Below are 21,423 nucleotides of genomic sequence, written 5' to 3'. Positions count from 1 at the left end.
ACGAAGACTAAATACCAAATTTCAGCCATCTCGGTGTGACAATGAGGCGAAAACCTTCAAAATACCGAAAATCGGGAGATATCGTCCTGTGGGGGCTATATCAAAACGTGGACCTATATAAACATTTTATGGTCGAAATGTTTCTTAGCCTCTGGAAACACAAAATACAAAGTTGCAACCTATTCTGATCCTATTAAAATGAAGCGTACTTTATATGGGTCGTTATATGTGGGCTATACCAAAACGTGGACCTATATAAACCAACTTTGGTAGGAATGTTTTTTGGCCTCTGGAGACACAAAATACCAAATTACAACCAATTCGGTGGTAAAATGGGACAAATATCTTAAAAATTCCTTAAAACGACGACGCGTCACGCGTCATTTTGTATGGGGGCTATACGAAAGCGTGGACCTACATAGCCCACTTTCAATACCAAAAGTCCTACGTACAAATAAAAGATTTTCCCAAAATTTCATCCACCTACGTCAATCCGTTCGGACGCTAGAGTGATTTCCACAGACGGACAGACAGACGGACGGACATGGCTATATCGATGTAGAATTGCACGCTGATCAAGAATATATATAGTTTGTGGGGTCTACAATTATTATTTCGAGTAGTTACAAACGTAGTGACAAACTTAATATACCCCCATCCTATGGTGGAGGGTATAAAAATATCCATATTGGCCAATTTTTTGTATTTCGATAGTTTTTTTGTTAATTTTTTAACCTATCGGCCCATGTTTTGAAAAGAACAACGATGAATCCCTTTAAAAGGGTTTTGATACCTTTTCCTTTTGAAATGGATGTAACTTGGTATTTTGGAATCGTAATGGGTAGAAAACCGCCGTGCAGAGAATTATCAATATAACATGATTATCATCAGTTAAAAATTCTGCTCCTCAAAGTAATAAGCCTAAACGTACAGGAAGAGCTTTGTACTTTCATAAACTAATTAATCCTATTTACTAGAGTTGTGCCAAAGGAACTATATGGAACTATCTAGTTCACTTCGCAGTTCCAATGGCCCACATTTTTTCTTTGAACAAACTGCGTATACTTAACATCACACTTTATATTTCATGATGTTACTTATACGTTTTGGAACTAGTACAAGGAACTAGGAACTAGATTACCCAACTCTACTATTTACTTCAATACAGTTCGTGGTGGATGGTATGAAAAGTTCGCAAGTTTTGCAAGCGTTTTCAATCATTTGATTTTTTAATTTTTTAGTTTCACGATTTAAAAAAAAAAACACCAAATAAGTAAGTCAAGGTTAAGGAATATTGAATGGGTTATGGACGTTAATGATTATAATTGCACTTCGTACATGTTATAACGACGGTATCGCAGGATGTTGACTGAACAAATGCCGTGAAGAAAATTAATATTGAAACAAAGTCGACTGCAAGTTATTAACTATTTAAGCAATGTTACAACAAAACGGACAAATGAAAAAAATTGAAAGGCCGAAGGACATGGTTTTGGAAATTACCAAAACCATTTTTTGAATAAATTTTAGAGAAATTTCCGAATATACTTAATAGTGTTTTGCGTTTAACAACCCTAAGCAAATGACCATAAGAAAGTCTAGCCGCCTCTACCACCACCTGAATCCTACCAATACTGTCCGACTTTTCGTATACAATGCTTTTGCACTGCAAGTGCCAATTGTTTCAAATGAGAATAAATCATAATTATGCAAATGTATAGAATTTTTTTAGATTGTTTTTTTTTTTTTTGTTTCGAACTACAGTTGAGAGTAATATTGTAGCAGTTAATTAACTTATAAAATGTAATTTTGGCAAGAAACGCAACGTTTACAGCTCAGTCAAAATTGTATGTGACTAAATTGTTTAAGACAAATAATTGAACAATCAAGACCTTTCAAAGGAAATAATTATTGCTAAGTGGTCGTGGATTTTTAAAAATATTTTTACAACGACAAAAAATGGGCGTGGATTCTTAAAAATATTTTAACAACGAATACAAATTTTTCAAAAGATTACAATAGGCGTGGATTTTTTAAAAATTATTTTTTTAAAAAATATTTTTCAAAAGCTTACAAATTGGCGTGGATTTTTAATTTTTTTCAAAATATTGTAAATGGGCTTGGATTTTTTTAATTTTTTATTTCAAAAGATTACAATTGGGCGTGCAAGTGGGCGTGGATTTTTTAAAAAATATTTTTCAAAAGATTACAAATGAACGTGGATTTTTAATTTTTTTCAAAATATTGTAAATGGGCGTGTTTTTTTTTAATTTTTTTTTTCAAAAGATTACAATTGGGCGCGCAATTGGGCGTGGATTTTTTAAAAAATATGTTTCAAAAGCTTTCAAGTAGGCGTAAATTTTTTAAAAATATTTTTCAAAAGCTTACAAATGGGCGTACATTTTTTAAAAATATTTTTCAAAAACTTACAATTGGCCGTAAATTGTTTAAAAATATTTTTCTAAAGATTGCAACTTGGAGTGGATTTTTTAAAAAATATTTTTCAAAAGATTATAAATAGGCGCGGATTTTTTAAAAAATATTTCTCAAAAGATTACAATTGGTCGTGGATTTAAAAAAAAAATAGTTTTCAAAAGACTACAAATGGGCGTGGATTTTTTAAAAAAAAAATTTTAAAGATTAGATATGGGAGTGGATTTTTTAAAAAAATATTTGGATTTTTTTAAAAATATTTTTCAAATGATTACAATTGGGCGTGGATTTTTTAAAAAATTATTCTCAAAAGATTACAAATGGTCGTGGATTTTAAAAAAATAGTTTTCAGAAGACTACAGATGGGCGTGGATTTTTTAAAAAAAAAATTTTAAAAGATTAGAAATGGGAGTGGATTTATAAAAAATATTTGGATTTTTTAAAAAATATTTTTCAAATGATTACAATTGGGCGTTGATTTTTTAAAAAATATTTTTCAAATCATTACAATTGGGCGTGGATTTTTTAAAAAATATTACAAATAGGCGTGGATTTTTAAAAAAAATATTACAAATAGGCGTGGATTTTTAAAAAAAATATTACAAATGGGTGTGGATTTTTTAAATAATATTAAAAATGGGCGTGAATTTTTTAAAAAATATTACAAATGGGCGTGGATTTTTTAAAAAATATTACAAATGGGCGTGAATTTTTTAAAAAATATTACAAATGGGCGTGGATTTTTTAAATAATATTACAAATGGGCGTGAATTTAAAAAAAATATTGCAAATGGGAGTGAATTTTTTAAAAAATATTACAAATGGGCGTGGATTTTTTTAAAAATATTACAAATGTGCGTGAATTTTTTAAAAACTATTACAAATGGGCGTAGATTATTTAAAAAATATTTTTCAAATGATTACAATGGGGCGTGGGTTTTTTTAAAAAATGTTTTTGAAAAGGTTGCAAATGGGCGTGGATTTTTTAAAAAATATCTTTCAAAAGGATAGAGATGGGTGTGGATTTTTTAAAAATATTTCTCAAAAGATTACAAATGGTCGTGGATTTAAAAAAAATATTTTTCAAAAGATTACAAATGGTCGTGGATTTAAAAAAAAAATATTTTTCAAAAGATTACAATTGGGCGTGGATTTTTTAAAAAATATTTTTCAAAAGATTACAAATGGCCGCGGATTTAAAAAAAATATTTTTCAAAAAATTACCAATAGGCGTGGATTTTTTAAAAATATTTTTCAAAAGATTACAAATAGGTGTGGATTTTTTAAAAAATATTTTTCAAAAAATTACTTTTGGGCGTGGTTTTCAAAAATGATTTTTCAATCGATTGCAAATATGGGAAAATTTTTTAAAAAATATGTTTTCAAAGGATTACGAATGAACGTAAATTTTTTTAAAATATATATTTTAGAGATTTCAAATGGGCGTGGACTTTTTAAAAAATATTTTTCAAAAGATTACAAATGGGCGAGGAGTTTTTAAAAATATTTTTCAAAAGATTAGAACTGGGCGTGGATTTTTTAAAAAATATTTTTCAGAAGATTACAAATATTTAAAAAAAAAAAATATTTTCAAAAGATTACAAATTGGCGTGGATTTTTAAAGAATATTTTTTAAAAACTATTTTTCAAAAGATTACAATTATTTGGTCGTAAATTTGTAAAAAAATGTTTTTCAAGAGATTACAAATGGGCGTGAATTTTTAAAGAATATTTTAAAAAAATATTTTTCAAAAGATTACAATTAATTGGTCGTAAATTTGTAAAAAAAAATATAATTTTCAAGAGATTACAAATGGGCGTGGATTTTTAAAGAATATTTTTTAAAAGATTACAATTAATTGGTCGTAAATTTGTAAAAATATATTTTTCAAGAGATTACAAATGGGCGTGGATTTTTAAAGAATACTTTTTAAAAAATATTTTTCAAAAGATTACAATTGGTCGTAAATTTCTAAAATGGGCTTTCAAATAGTGGTGGTCAATTCAACTTTTTAGCACTGCTGTATTAGAGTTATTCAAATTTTGTTCGCCACATATTATCCTTTCGTGAAAATGTCCCACGAAAAATGTAGGCAGTTTTGAACAATTTTCCACCTTTTATGTCAAACGCAACGAAATTAACAACAACTGAAATTAGCTAAATGAAACATTTTGATGTGAGAATGCATAATAATGCTCGCTCTAGGCTATTTAATGGCGACCTGTATTCTAAGGCTGTGGCATTTTTGAACACGTAACTCATTTTTACAAATAAGTCATTAGAATTCATTCTTTCACTTTGCGTTTGACAATTTGACAAGACCGACCATTCCTTAGAACGAAACTTTGTATGTCGCTCAGTTCAAACCCACCACTACCAATCGAGGTGTTTAAAATCAACCACTTTCCAGCTATAGGACCATTTAAATTTACATTTTATCACACGCCAATGATTTTGATTAGTTTCCTATGAAGGAACTTTACCCGTTTACTTTGGTTAGTTGGGTAGACCACTTGAATAGTAGTGGGTTAACGTTCGCAAGTTGGGAGACCTGCAGCAAACGTTGCTGAAAGTGCTAAATTTCACGCAAGGTGAAATTTGTTATGAAATTGTTACAAACAAATGCCGTTTAGCTTAACTCTAAAATATGAATATTAATCGCATTTACATTTGCATATTAAATTATTGTGAAAACACGCACAGCTATTTGAGAATAATTTCAGCCAATGTAGTACGACTGAATGAATTAAATGACGGCAGGATAGCGACATTTTTCAAATTCAGGAGAATTGCAAATTTATTTCATTATTTTAATCTAACGAGTATGTGGAAATTGTTTGAGCATTAATCTGAAATGAAATTAAATTTGTCCATTTAGTTAAAAAGAATCATACAAGCTACATATATATGTATATGTAGTCAACAGAGGTGACCATTTACATTGATTTCATGGGCCGGAACCTGTTAGGGGAATGGGTCCTGAAAGCAAAAACTATCGCGGAAGTGACTTTAATTTTTTTATATTTATTTTTTTTTAATTTTTTTTATTTTTATTTATTTTTTTAATTTTTTTATTTTTATTTTTTTTTTTTGCAATTTCCGCCTACATTAATTTTGTTATTATAAAAATGTGCAGTGGTAAGCATACTCGCTTTGCATTCTGAAGGTCCGGGTTCGCTTCCCAAGGCAGGTGTTTTGTTGCCTGACTTGGGAAGCGAACCCGGACCCTCCGAGTATGCTTACCACTGCACATTTTTATAGTAACAAAATTAATGTAGGCGTCTCATATAATCATCAGACAGAAAATGTTCTATATTTGTTTAAATGTGTTGAATAAATAAATGTAAACAATCGCCTTGGAAGTCACTTAGGTGACATCTTAGGTGAGAGAGTGCGAAACTCACTTCCAATTGCTGGCAGGGGCAAACATACATCGGATTTTCAAAGAATCTTTTCACTAGTTAAGAATTTACAATGTGTCCAGTTAAATTACAGACAAAAGCACATATACAGCACATTTTAACCAATACATTTTGATATTTTGCAAATGTGTAGATAAATCATATCGGTCCGACACTTCTGCTAAATATTGGAAGATGTTTTCCACCTCGCCTCACACAGTTTTGACCGAATTATGTTCGTTAGGCTGAGGATAATTTTTCCTTCTTTAAATGGAATTTTGTTATACCTTCCACCATAAGATGGAGGGTATAATTAATTAACGTTATTATTCTGTTTAACACGTAATGTTAATCGGATACCGTTAAATTCTAAATCGATATAACTATGTGATTCTGTCCATCTGTTTGTTAAAATCAAGATAGGGTTCGTAATATTTAATATAGAGTTTTATGATTTGGTATAGACATTTATATAACTCTTAAGATGTTTGGTGTTAAAAATGGGCTATATCGGTCCTAGTTTTGATATAACCCCCACAAACTGAGATAGAACTCTAAAATTTTGCACAGATGAATTCTTTATTTGTAGGCAGGCCTAATTTCAGATATATTTAAATTTTTATTAAAGTTTCTTGTCAAAATTGGATACAGTTTGGAATTTAGGTTTCGAGGTGGCAAAAAAACTTATCCTCCAAAAAGTTTGCACATATGTCCACTATGGTCCATCGCACAGAGTCATGACAGTGGCCAAAAATGGCATAAACCAAGTATTTCGGAATACAAATTTATTGATGGGAATTGTTAGAAAACATTTCAATGTGAATTTTAATTATGGCCAAGTAGTTTTGTCAACGTGAAGGTTCAAATCCGAACATTTTTGGAAATAAGTATTTTTGTCCTCCATTAGTTTTCAGAGGATAAACATGCCGTTGCACAGTGGATCCACCCATTGGCCAAAAAATAATGTCAAAATTTTGGTGCAACATATGGCAACTATGACATGGACCTTTTTAAAAATATATTAGTTTTTGTTTCATTCGAACGCGATCTTCTTAAGAATAGCTTCAAAAGTTGAAACATATGACTAATATTTTTTGTTGTGAGTACAACCTATATTTTAAGTGCAAGTAAATATATTGAAAATATCGCGAAACAAATACTTATAGCAAAATATTATAGTGTATTTTGTAGGAGGAGGTAATAGCTTAATTTTCATTAAAAAATAGTGTTTTAGCGTGTTGTGGAATTCTGGTTAGCTGCACATTTTTTTTGTGTATTTTGTAATGCCAATTCGATCCTATACTTAAATTTGACCTAAGGTTTTAGTCATGATGCCCATCAGTGCCCACCTCGGGAATAATATTCCAAAGTAGTTCATGGGTTTAAGATTATTCAGTATTAAAATCAGCTGCCATCTAGTGCCAGACTATAAATGGTAGGCCGCTGACTAAAGCTGCCCTAGAATAGGGTTTCTGATATATTAGCGTATACGATAACTCTCTAATCTGACCACGTACATTAACTTAATTGGTATCAGTTGCAAGATGAAGAAATCTTTTTCGAAATTTGTCTTACGTTGGCGGTACGTACCTTCCAGAAAGAACGCTATTAGATCTATATTCAAAATTTTACCAATTTTCAGACAAAAATCTTGATTTTTTTAATCCGCTAAATGGTGGAAAAGGAACATCAATGAGCAGAGAAAAGTGGACTGTATTTTTTATAAATTATTCCTCATAGCATAAGGGGGAAAATTAGCGGTGCAGATGAGAAGAGAAATAAAACAAATTTATTAGAATATTTTCAAATAACGTTATAAAACTTATATTTATTTTGAATTCAATATTAAATGCTTGAGACGAGAAGAGACGCTTACCAGTCGGTTAGTGCAAGAGAAGTGATTTTATTCAAAGAGAAGAGTACTGGTGAATCAAAGATAAAAACATAGAGCAAAAAGGAGACGTGAAATTAGTACAATTCAGTAACGCATTATCTATATATATATAAAAGGATGATGTTGGTTACTACGCTTATAACTCGAGAAAGGCTGAACAGATTTTGACAATTCGCGCCAATTCGGAATGGGCTCATGGCAGAAAAGGATAAAACCTAAAAAAATAGCGAAACTTTGCGAAAAAATTGCAAAAATATTTTTTCAAGAAAGTCAATTTTTTCACAAATTTCTATTGAGCTTCGCGTCTGGAGTATACCTTGACACCTATTTGGACAGTTTTTGGCTAAAAATGCCTCTGTTTTGTAAATTTTTGAAAGTTGTATAGAATTTCTTACGCACAATCAAATCGATTTTCATTTAATTACAAGCGCCTTTTTAGGAAATTAACAGCGAAAAATGTTTAAAAGGAGAGGGCTTAGACCATGTTTATATTATAGCCCTTTGCAGGGTTATCCTTCTGAATGGGGATTTATTTAACGTATACGCAAAGGAATTGGGTTTGTTAAATCCGGTTATATGTAAACGTTTAGAGTTTGTAAAGATTAGTGGTGGTTTCAGATTCCGATCCAAAAGATGAAGATGATAACGCCGAAAGTGGTTTCCACAATTTTGAGGAAAAGGGTACAAATCCACAAAATTGGTGGGTTATTTGAAAAATCAAGAGCTCGGAGGTAATTTTATTGGAAGTGAAGTTGTGGCATACATACATATATGTATGTATACTTTTAAACCGTAAGTAAAGTCATCTTCGAAAGATGAACTTCCGATTTCTGTGGTATAAAATTTAAGCTGTACTGTTTAGATCCTGTCATGATACTAAAAAATGATGTCCCCACTGAAAAGAAGTATGAATTCAGTCAGTTTAGTTCCCGCAGATCTGGAAGGTAACTACAAATGGCCAAATACATATATACACTGATACACTGCACGTATGTACATCGAAAAAGGATGATACTCAAAATTGGAAAGAAGAAAAAACAAGAAATCGGAGGTACTGGAAGTACTGACATATATTCGTTATCGGGCGACATAAGTAGGTAAATACTAATTAAACGTTAATTAGTTTGTGATATTAATTTGACTATGTATGTTATTTACGTCGAGATTAAATATAGGGTGACCAAGTAATCGACAACAGTCATGTGTTAGTGTGAAAAGACTTCAAGCATCCGAAACACACAAAGAACGGCAACAAGGATCAATGTGGATCGTACAGTCCCAGTCAAAATTAAATTACCGCATTTGTCCGTGTTACCAGAGCCATTGCACCTAATTCCGAATTTGCAATGCAAGTAGAATTCGGGAGATCACGTTAAATAGAGAAGTCAGAAAAATATAAACGAAGGTGGTTACCTGATAACGATCGTATCCCTCTGCTCAAAATAGGTTAATTGATTCAAACGCAAATTTAAATAAGCACTACATTCAGCATTAAATTCAAATTCCTTCCTTCGTATTCAATTGCTTGAGTGAAATATCGTGTTCAGCGGTGAAAACAAGGATTGCAGAAAACCATCGATTATGGAACGAATAGGGGCGTTATGATATTATTTTGCTTCAACTGTGCTACCAAATATTTTTATTTACATCGCAAAACGTGTTATTTGCTTAAAAATATATCTTAGTCCCGATTTACAGTTGTGTTCTGTACCTAACAAACTGCGAGACGAAGTTCGCCGGGTCCTCTAGTTTAATATAAAATGGCATCAAGCTATACTTATATGTTAGTTTACATTTAGAGGGTTTAAGCATAATAAAAATTAGCACATTTAGAAATTGTTTAAACGAAGTTTGAACATGCTCCCGCTCCTTGGCCAGAATGGACAATAGTTGATGGGTGCCAGGTCATTCTAGATTTTGAGACCGCAGGAACATTTAGATTTCAGGTCTTCTTGTGAGTGGTGTGCTGGGTTATATGGAAAAGAGCTGATTAACTTCGGTCGACCTATAAAAGAAAAGATATTAGCGCATGCTTCGAACCTATAAAGAAGAGAAAATACATGAGATGAGTATTTTATTTAATATTTTGAGGAATGTAGAATGTATTTTGACATTTTATTTGTTAAAATTTTTTTTTTCTTGTTTTTAGATTTTCCCAGGATCCGGCTCGAAGGACCATGAATAAAGTTGATGTCTTGTGGGTAGAGCCAAAGATATTAACCAAAAGGAACATCAATGAGCAGAGCAAAGTGGACTGTATTTTTTAATAAATTATTCCTCGTAGCCAATGAGGAATAATTAGCGGTGAGGATGAGAAGAGAAATAAAACTAATTTATTAGAATATTTTCAAATAACGTTATAAAAGAATGTTACGCTCGTGGTTTCTTAAAACACTCTTCGCAGCAGCACAAAGCTGTAACCGGCGCATTGGCTTGATTTTTACACTCTAAATATTTTTGGCCACATTCTCCATACAAGTGGATCCACTGTGCGTTGGTGAAAAAAGTTATTCCATAAAGGGACGTAGAAGTAGTTTTATCATAGCTTAGATATAATCCATAAAAATGTCTTAAAACACCATCAAACATTTAATAATACTGGCTTGTATTAGGATTTGAATATATGCTCTGTAAACAGCGGATATCTCATAATACATATCGACACCTCCAAATAATAGTATGCTAAGTCTAAAAAGTGAGTTTTGCAGGAGAAGCTCTCAAAGTTTGAAATTTTTGTTGAACTTCTGTACTATACTAAGTATATATTTGTATATAACTTCTGTTCGGATTGACCGATCATTACCAAAATTAGACAGAGTTTAAGGTAAAGGACGTTCGACACCTCCAAATAATAGTTTGCTAATTCTGAAAAGCAAGTTTTGCAGGACAAGCTCTAAAAGTTTGGAAATTTCTTTGACCTTCAGTACTATGCTAAGTAAATATTTGTTTATAACTTCTGTTCGGATTGTCCGATCATTACAAAAATTTAACAGAATTTAAGTTAAAGGACGTTAAACATAAAAATGAAAAGAACTTGAAAACATGCTAAGTCGACTTAGCATACTATTGTTTGGAGGCGTCGATATATTACGATATTTTTGTAATAAGTGCAAAACAAAATCAACAAAATTAAGGAATTTTGTTAATTGTGGAAATTATGAAATTAGTCATTTGCACAGCTACAAAAAAATGATATCTTCAAAGAATTAATCTTTACTGTAAGAAACGTGTAAAAACGTAAAAAGGCACAACTATTGTTTACTTGGCGGTTTTACAGTTTCAAAAGAAAATTTAAAGATCGACGAATAGTCGATTATTATCGATTTTCCTCGGATATGAAAAAGTCGAAAGTCGGGTTTTAAGACAACTGAAATAATTGCAAGACCGAAAAATCGCATTTTTAGTTTTAGACCAAAATCGAAAAGTGCCTTTACTGCGTTTACCACCATAATAAAATCTTTAGTACAGAAAGTCCTGGAATGTTTTTTCTTCCTCCTGAATAGGTACGAAAAGGGACTTACGATTTTTTCGGACGAGGCAGACGATATATAAATGACCCTTTCGACAGTATACATAAAGCGAGAAGGTATCGCCTAAGTATACAAGTCACCAATGTATGACAATGACACCATGGTATTGCAAATTGGAATAAAAAAGTATGGGATCACTGGGGCTCGGAAATCTATTCTTAGTTGGGCTTATGTGACAAATGTATTTCATCGGGGCCCTAAGTAAGCCGTTATTAAACGCAACAAATACTCTCTTCTACGATTTCGGCAAACGGCAAATAATTTCGAAACAATTTCTAATTACGTGCTGCCCAATCCTGAAGTGTTTATTATATTTTACACATTTAAATGAAGATCTTAATTTTCGTTTGTCATAATTAATTTCAAGCAATAGAATAAAATGAAAATACACTGAAAAAATATTTAGGAAAATGAGTAAGAAGTAAGAAATTGCTATAGGAAGACTGTTGACCCTGTAATATTCTACATCGCCACTCCATTAGTTTTCAGAGGATAAACAGTCAGGTTAGCTATTGGAAACGTCTTAAGACACTATCAATCTTTTAATAAATTTGGCTTGTATTTAGATTTGAATTTATGCTCTGTGAACAGCTGATATCTTAGGATATATTATGATATTTTTATAATATCATTTTATATTTGTATTTTTTATACCCTCCACCATAATATGGAGGGTATAATTAAATTTGTCATTTCGGTTGTAACACATCGAAATATTCATCGGAGATCCTACAAAGTATATATATTCTTGACCAGGGTAAAATTCTAAGTCGATATAACAATGTCCGTCTGTCTGTCCGTCTGTTGATTAAGATACAGCTCGCAATTTTTAAGATAGAGCTTTGTAATTTGGTATAGAAGTTTCTATTACTCGGTACATGTTTTGATATATCCCTGATATTTGTTATTTAGTCTTCCATGGTGTTAAAAATATTTCAAAAGATAATTATCAGTATAGGCCCGCCTGTCCGTACAACCCCCATAGAAGCGTACCTCTTGATTTTTGGTATTTTGAAGTTTTTACTGAAATATCGGAAATTTTGGTATTCAGTTTAGATATAGCTCCCATGGGACGTTACCTCCCGTATTTCGGTATTTTGAAGGTTTGTCACATTGTTTTACCGAACATGCTGAAATTTGGTATTTAGTCTTCTTTATAAACGAAATGAAACTAATTGTTCAATTTAACTTAACAAGTTTGGCCTGGCCGAACTTAACGCCATTCTTACTTGTTTTAAAAAATATTTTTTCTGGAAACCTACAACAAAATTATATTTTCAAAGAAATAATCTTTACTGTAAGAATTGTGTCTTTACCGTGTAATTTTTCCTTTCATTCCTTTGAAAAGAGTGTTGCATATTTATTGGCGTGTTACCGGGTTATTGCATGTTAGGCCAATACACACAGTCTACAACATAGGTATGTCACTATATATCATTTCGTATGGCCTGTATGATTTCCAGTTGATGTATTTTATTAGTTCTGATTACAGAGTGATGTGGTCAACTAGTTGGTCTTCCATTTCTTATTTCTTTTTGATGTTCTTGTTGTTATTGTAGTGTATATTAACAAATTTAACATGACATGCAACAAATTTTTAATTGGCGACATTTTGCATTTACAACTTCAAATTGCAGCCTGAAATATGGCACAATTTCTTTGGAACTACTGAAGCACCGGTCATCATCACCGTTCGATTAAGTTAAGGCTATAAACTGATGTTTAACTTGAATGAAATGAGAGAGTTTATAATATATAATCGGTTAGTCAAGGACATCAGATGGTGAACAAGCAACAAAGAAAATAATTGAAGCAAAAGTAAACAGAAATTGAAAACGCAAAGTACCAAATTTAAAAAGTTGTGTCATGCAACGACTTTTTTCAATAAAAATTTTATTATTTTGTTCTTGAAATATTAAATTATTTTTGAGCTTTATTAAAAAACTATTTTCCATGAAAATCTCTTGAAGGACAAGGGGATACTTCTCTGGTATCCATGAGTTTCATTAGTATCATTCAGCTCAATGATACGTGACATACATTTATCGCGGAGTCCGAATGGTGTATTTAACGATACCGCTTGCAGACAATTTTTACATTGCCGTAAAATATTCAGGAAATGAAAGTCATCAGTAAGCTGAGGGACTACTGAAACGTTGAAAAATTATGAGACAGTCATGTTGACCATTGTACCACGGTGACAACCTCTAATAGGTACAAAAACAAGTAAGAGCGGCGTTATGTTCGGCCAGGCCGAACTTGTTATACCACCACGAGTTGTGTTGAAGTAAAATGGAACAACTAGTTTCCTTTCGTTTATGAAGAACACTAAATACCAAATTTCAGCAAGTTCGGTAAAACAATGTGGCTAACCTTCAAAATATAGAAAGTTAGGAGTAACGGTTCCATGAGGACTATATCGAAAGGTCGATATATACCTAAAAATTTCTGGCGGAAAGTTTTTAGACTCAATGATGACCAAATACCAAATTTCCGATATTTCGGTAAAACCTTCACAATACCGAAAATCAAGAGGTACGCTTCTATGGGGGATATAGGAACCCTCGGACCCATACTGATAATTCTCTTTTGGAATATTTTATAACCCCATAGAAGACTAAATAACAAATGTCATTCTTTCGGTGGGATATTGACGTCACAACATTCAGAATTACGAAAATCGGGAGGTACCGTTCTAGGGGGGCTATATCGAAACGTGGACCTATACCGACGAATTTCAGTCAGAAAGACTTTCACCTCCAACAAACACTAAAACCAAATTTCAATCATTCCGGTTGGTTGGTGTGGCCATAGCCTTCAAAATACCGAAAATCGGGAGGTACCGTTCTATGGGGGCTTTATAAAGGCGTGGACCTATACTGAAAAATTTCTGGAAGAACGTTTTATACCCCCAACGAATACTTAATACCAAATTTCAGCCATTTCAGTCTGATAATGAGGCTAAAACCTTCAAAATACCGATATTCGGTTTGTACCGTTCTATGGGGGCAATATGTGTTGACATATACCGACAAATTTCATATTGAACGTTTAATACCCCAAAGGAAGACCAAATTCCAAATTTCAGCCACTTCGGAGGATTATTGTGGCCAAAACCTTTAAAATACCGAAAATCGGGAGGGACCGTTCTATGAGGGCAATATGAAGGTGTGGAGCCATACCGACAAATGTGTGGGAGAAAGTTTTATACCCCAACGAATACTTAGTACCAAATTTCAGACATTTCGGTGTGATAAAGAGGCTAAAACCTTCAAAATACCGAAAATCGGGTGGTAACGTTCTATGGGGGCTATATCAAAACGTGGACCGATATAGGCCATTTGCAATACCAAACAGCCTACGAGTAATGGAAATTCCACACCAAATTACATAGCTCTATCTTAAAAATTGCGAGGTGTATCCTGATGAAATGCTTTACCCTGATCATATATATATATATATATATATATATATATATATATATATATATATATATACTTTATAGGGTCTCATGTATTTAAGGGGTCTTCAGAATTTTGGGCGTATGAACTTGCCGACAAAGATATGGATTGGGATAAAATGTCAAAAGTTTTTCATGGCAAGTTACCTATAGGAATACAGCGACATATTCCATTTTGGAAGTGTGCTTTATCTTGGGAGTCATTCCTCCCGATAGGACCATTATATCAGGAAACATGGACTTACCCACGAAAAACATCATATCGTTGTAAACAGGGCGACTAGCAGTAACAATTTCCAAAGGATCCTCGAACAGACCCCTATCCGCACTTAAAAATTTGTATGGGTGGTGCCCCAAGGAGTGCACCGTGCACCCTACCATTTTAGGGAATATTTTCGAACTTTTGTGGGGAAGGAACCAGGAGAAGTATTACGATATGCAAAGTGTGGACCAACGCAGTATGGGATTCGAGAGTTGTCGTGCGCACCACCCTCTACACTTACTGGCCGTAGGTGTTTTTTATAGCTTTCGGGTCATTTTCTCAAGAAGTATGGACTTGCCACGTAAAATACTTGTACCATCGTAATAGGGGCCTTGAGTCCAACCTGTTGCAAGAGAAATCAAAACGATTCGAGAGGAAGTCGTAAACTGCACTTTTCCGAAATTTTGTGTGGGAGGTACCCGAAAAAGTTGACATATATAGCCCATATTATAAACTCATCTATGTCTCGTAGAAATATCACGATGTGCAGAGTATGGACAAAATCGGTTACTGCCTTCGAGAGTTATCGTGCGCACCATTTTAGCTAAAAGTTTTGAACTGTTGAGGGAGATACCCAAAGGAGTGGATAGATATGGCCCATCTCAGAACTTGATTTAAGTTTGCGCAAAATATTACGACTGCCAAATTTTGGACCGTATTGGTTTATACGTCGTCGTGCGCTGCATCAACTATACACGGCGCCTTAATGTGTTTTTACAGCTTTCGGATTATTTTCTCAGGAAGTATGGGCATGCCCCTGAAAAAACTTATACCTTGTTACAACAAAAATGAAAACGACCACTTTTTCAAAATATTGTGTAGGAGGTGCCTGAAGGAGTGGACCGATACAGTCCATATTCGAACTTAATCTGAGTCTGGTAGAAATATTACGATGTGCAAAGTATGGAGCAAATCGGTTAGTGCCTTCGAAAGTTATGATGTGCATAATTTTTACGAACAAATTTGAACTTTTGTTAGGGAGGTACCCGAGGGAGTGGAACGATGTGGCCCATCTTTGAACTTAAACTAAGTTTGGACAAAATATTAGGAAAGCCAAATTTTGGACGAAATCGGTTAATCCGTTCGAGAGTTATTGTGCGCTTCAGCCAGCCAGACAGACGAACGAACATGGCTAAATCAACTCCAAATTGTCTGAAACGGATTTCGTCGAAACATACTTGGGGTCTAAAACCATTATATCGATGAGACACATTTTGTTCGTATGAAAGTGTATATACCCTCGTTAGCATAAATGCTGAGGGTAGAAAAAGGGCGAAGTCAAACGCTTTATGTAAGTTAGTAGAAGTCAACTGTGGGGTTAGATTTCCGAAAATATAGGTAAAAATCCATATATCGTTATATTAAGAAATAATAATGTTTGTAAACAGACTCTGGTGTTAGTGTTAGCGAGAACTCAACCAGAAGTGGATATAAATGTCTTTAAAGAGGTAATTGTCATAAAAAATTAGCATTTATTTCCTTCCACCCACCGGAATGAATATGTGGGTAAGGTATTATATTCTCATCTCAAACATTTTTTTTCGCTTTCATAACACTAAAATACTAAAATTCAAACATTGAGCTATCTTAATATGTCCGTGGTTACAATGTTGCACTTTCCTCTAACATTAACCTCAAATGAGAGTAACAAAAACCACCAGCAGAAACAAAGATTAAATTTTGTTATTTATACCCACTTCGGTTAATTGCTTACAAATGCTCAATGCACCTTTTCCCCATTTTTGGGAAACAAACAAAAAAACCGATTAAAATCCCATAAAAACAGTGTGGTGCCACATGGGATTCTTAATTTGTCGCATACAATGTTGCAATGTAATTGCCTGCCTGCCTTGTCTAGCCTGGCTTGTTGTAGCAACAACATCAAACTCTGACTTTGATGATCGTCACTAAATGATGTCATAAACGATTCAATTGGCTTGCCACACTAAAACGAATAAGTGTTGCTGCTGAGAGAGTTCAAAATGTGGATCTATTATAATGGGTATTCATTTGGTCGGTGCATGGATGGATGATAACTGGCCATCCTGTCGTTGGCCAATATACAAATTCTGCAATCAATTTGAAGTAACAGGTTGTCTGATGTCTATACCTCTGCAGCAGTTAATCTGGTAGTCTGGTGGTTGGTCGATGCTTTCAAAGTTTCTGTGCTTAATTACCGGAGCCTCATATAAAGAAGCTTAAAAACATTTTGACCATTAAATTGAAATCGTAAAAATATGATTGAGTTGTAAAATTTGTACCGATGCGTTTTTATTTTATCAGCTTTTCAGCGGCAGTCGTGCAAGCGCACAACAAAACGGTTGCCAGTCTGGGCGAGTGTTAATGCAGTTAAAACCGTTTTGGATTAGAAACGAAAATATGCAATAAAATACTAAAATACTAACAGGTAGGGTCATCAGAGACCCTATAAAGTATACATATTCTTGATCAGGGCAAACTTTTAAGTCAATATAACCATGTCCGTCTGTCCGTCCTTCCATATGTTGAAATCAAGGTACAGCTCGCAATTTTTAAGATAGAGCTTTTGTAATTTGGTATAGAAGTTTCTATTACTCCTATGATGTTTGGTATTGCAAATAGGCTATATCGGTCCACGTTTTGATATAGCCCCCATAGAACGGTACCACCCTGTTTCAGGTATTTTGAAGGCTTTAGCCTCATTATCGCACAGAAATGACTGAAATTTGGTACTTTCTTGGTGGTATAAAACTTTCCCCCAGAAATTTGTTGGTATAGATCCACGCCTTCATATAGCCCCCATTGAACGTATTACACTTCCCCCAGAAACTTTTTGGTACAGGTCCACGTCGTAGTATAGTCCCCATAGAACGGCACCTCCCTGTTTCAGGTATTTTGAAAGTTGTGGCCACAGCAACCTACCGAAATGGCTGAAATGTGGTATTTAGCCTTTGTTGGAGTTAAAAGCCTTTCCGACTGAAATTTGTCGGTATAGGTCCACGTTTCAATATAGCCCCCATAGAACGGTACCTCTCGGTTTTCGTAATTCTAAAGGTTGTGACGTCAATATCCCACTGAAAGACTGAAATTTGTTATTTAGTCTTCCATGGGGTTATAAAATATTCCAGAAGAGAATTATCAGTACATGTCCCCGTCTTCCGTTATTTCCATAGAAGCGTACTCTTGATTTTCGGTATTTTTTAGGTTTTAGCCACATTATCTTACAGAAATGTCAGAAATTTGGTATTTAGTCTTCTTTGAGTCTAAAAACTTTCCTCCAGAATTGTGTAGGTATACATATGTCCACGTTTTCATATAGCCCCCATGGAAAGGTACCATCCAAATTTTGGTATTTTGAAGGTTAGTCACTGTTTTACCGATATTGCTGAAATTTGGTATTAAGTCTTCTTTATAAACGTAAGGAAACTAATTGTTCGAATTTACTTCAATACAACTCATGGAGGAGGGTATAACAGGTTCGGCCTAGCCCAACTTAACGCCGTTCTTACTTGTTCGATTTCTTTTTTTAAATTCATCACACTGCTGGAAGTCGCAATATCATCTTATTCATGTGCGTAAACTTCATCTAAACCAGGTAGTGAAGTCGGAGTCGAGAAATTTTGTTGGAGTCTGTGTCTGAATGTTTAAAGACCTCGGCTCACATTAGTGTCTCTTTCAACATTTGTCAGAATAAAGTTTATTTTATTACCCTTAGAGAAATGAGCAATATATTTTTGGTATACATATATTATTTGGTGGAATATTTATTCATGTTAAAGGAAAACAAGTAAGAAAGCATCAGTAGGTTGTTCCGACAGAGATATACCCCCAGCCTCCGATTTGCACCAAAAACAATTGTTCCGTGTTAACTAGGACCGCATCCAAAACATGTTGACAAAAATTTAAAAACGATCGCAAATTTAAAAACTTCACATTTTCTAAACTTTATGTGGGAGGTATCCAAAAGAGTGGTCCGATGTAGTCGGTTTTCGGACTTAATTCGAGGCTGTATGAAATAATACGAAGTATAACGTTTGGACCAATTCGGTTTCTCTCTTCGAGGGTTATCTTACGTGCCACCCAGTTTAGTTGGTGGCGACAGGCATTTTTTTGAGATTTTGGCCCATTATCTCAGGATGTATTGTAATAGGGCCCGCAAGAAGAACTTTTTGGAAAATTTTAAAATGAGTTGTTAAAATGCAGTTTTCTAAAATTTTGTGTGGGAGGTAGCCGAAGGACGGGACCGATGTACTTTATATTCCAACCTTATACATAACTGGATGAAATAATACGATATACAAAGTTTGTATAAATCTGAAACTCCTTGCAAGAGTTATCTTGCGGATTTGTTACTTTAATTGATGCAGTCAGGGTTTTTTTGAGCTTTTAGGCCATTATCTCATGAAGTTTGGACTTGCCCCCAAAAAATTGTACCTTCGTTAAAGGAGTTCAAGCAAAACCTACTGAAAAAAAAAATTAAAACGACCCAAGAGGAGCTCTTAAACTTAACTTTTTCCGAGTTTTGTGTGGGAGGTACCCAAAGGAGTGGATCGATTCGAACCCGACCTATGCCCGGAAGTACTATTGATCAATTCGAGAGTTATCCAATTATATATAAAATTTTTAACTTTTGTGATGGACCGATATAGGTTGCAGATCGGCTGCTTTGTACGAGAGGTATCGTGCGCACCAGCCGCCCAGACAGACGGACGGACATTTCTCAATCGACTCCAAATTGTCTGAGACGGATTTCGTCCAAACAGACTTGGCGTCTAAAACCGTTATTTCGACGAGGCACAAAGGCTGCGGGCATAATTATTAGAAAATAAGTAAACAAAGGATATATTTCTAATCATATATAAATATATATAAATAGGTTGCAGTCAGAGAAAACATTTATAGCATTCTAATTACACAGTACAAAAAAAAAAATTAACATTTTTTAAAATTGCACAGATTATAAATGTGGACCGAAAAAAAATAAAGTTTATGTCGGGAAGTAACCTAAATATGCGTGGCAATTTCCGCCTATTTCTAGAGGTTTTGAAATATTCGACATCAGATTCCTTGGAATTCTTGCATTTTAGGTATAAAGTGTCTTTGGAAATATTACTGACAGCAATGTGGGGTGTCTTGTTATGAAAAAAATTAACCCTCATGCTAGTCACTAAAGGGGTCTTTTTGGTCCCTTTTTCAAAAACGTCTAAAAACTCCTTTAAAATGTGATCGTATCAGATCAAGATATTCTACAAATTATTTTTCATAAACTTTTACTATAGGTTCCCGAATACACCAAAACTCTAAATTTTACCTAAACGCCAGGAATCTGCCAAAAGTAAAATCACGTTGTTGTACTTTATCTGAGTTTATTAAGTTTTGTCCCACAAAACTTCATTCTAGATAGAAAATGTCAAAGATAAAAATACTCTCCATCAAATTTCAATATAAGTCGCCGAATAAATGAAATATGTATATCACCCATATTTTTGAAAAATTAACATAGCTGAAGCCAAGGTTTACCCTTTTAGAACACTCGACTTGTGATTCTATATAATACAAATTAAATATTTTTGGATAAAAAGAAATGTTAAAAGATAATATGCGTGGAAGCTGTGACTATATTAAAACGGGTTAAAAATGGGTTGAAGCCACCATGTCTTTTTTTTTTGTTTTCTCTCGATTTGTGGGTAAACCACACTTCTCTCGATTTTCCTGTCAAAGTAAAAGTGGAAGCAAACTAAATAAGGATCATCTCACTTATGTATTACTGAAGTGCTTCTACCATTAAATGATGCTGACATTTTGAAGCCAGATTTACAGCGTTTTTTGAAATTTTCTTCTAAATTCATTCCACAAACAGGTTTTTCAAAAAATCAAATATAGGAGGAGTACTTGCGATTCTGAGTTATTTGATACGTATGTTGTGAATGTAGTCTGCACAGCTTCATAGAAATCTGCATCCAAATGCGGGAATTTTATGCGAACATTTTTCTAAAAATCATATTTTTCGGGTCTAATATTTGCAATTGTCTCTAGAATACCTCGTACTCCATTGCACATTTTAGTTTTTTACATTCCGGATCCAATAAATCATTCCTCGTGAAAATCCATCTACTAAAACGCGAGTTACAAGAAATTCCAAAGTAGAAAAATCACCTAAAATAGTTTTTGAAAATATCGCGTATTTTATCGCGTTTTCTGCGGATCTTTTCCACTGCAATGAAAAAACTAGTGCAGTATCTTCGTTTTAGAGGAAACAGAGATTTGAAAACTTCAATGTCAAGGAAGCTACATTAATTTTATCCCAAAACACAAGTATGAACGGCGTTAAGTTCGGCCGGGCCGAACTTGTTATACCCTCCACCACAAGTTGTATTGAAGTAAAATGGAATAATTAGTTTCCTTTCGTGTATGAAGAAGACTTAATACTAAATTTCAGCAATTTCGGTATAACAATGTAAGA

Source organism: Musca autumnalis, unplaced genomic scaffold (genome assembly GCF_047663935.1).
Source record: "Musca autumnalis isolate F117 unplaced genomic scaffold, ASM4766393v1 scaffold_3, whole genome shotgun sequence".
NCBI classification, from domain to species: Eukaryota; Metazoa; Arthropoda; class Insecta; order Diptera; family Muscidae; genus Musca; species Musca autumnalis.
The sequence above is the reverse complement of the archived record's forward strand: the minus strand, read 5'-3'. Positions refer to the sequence as shown.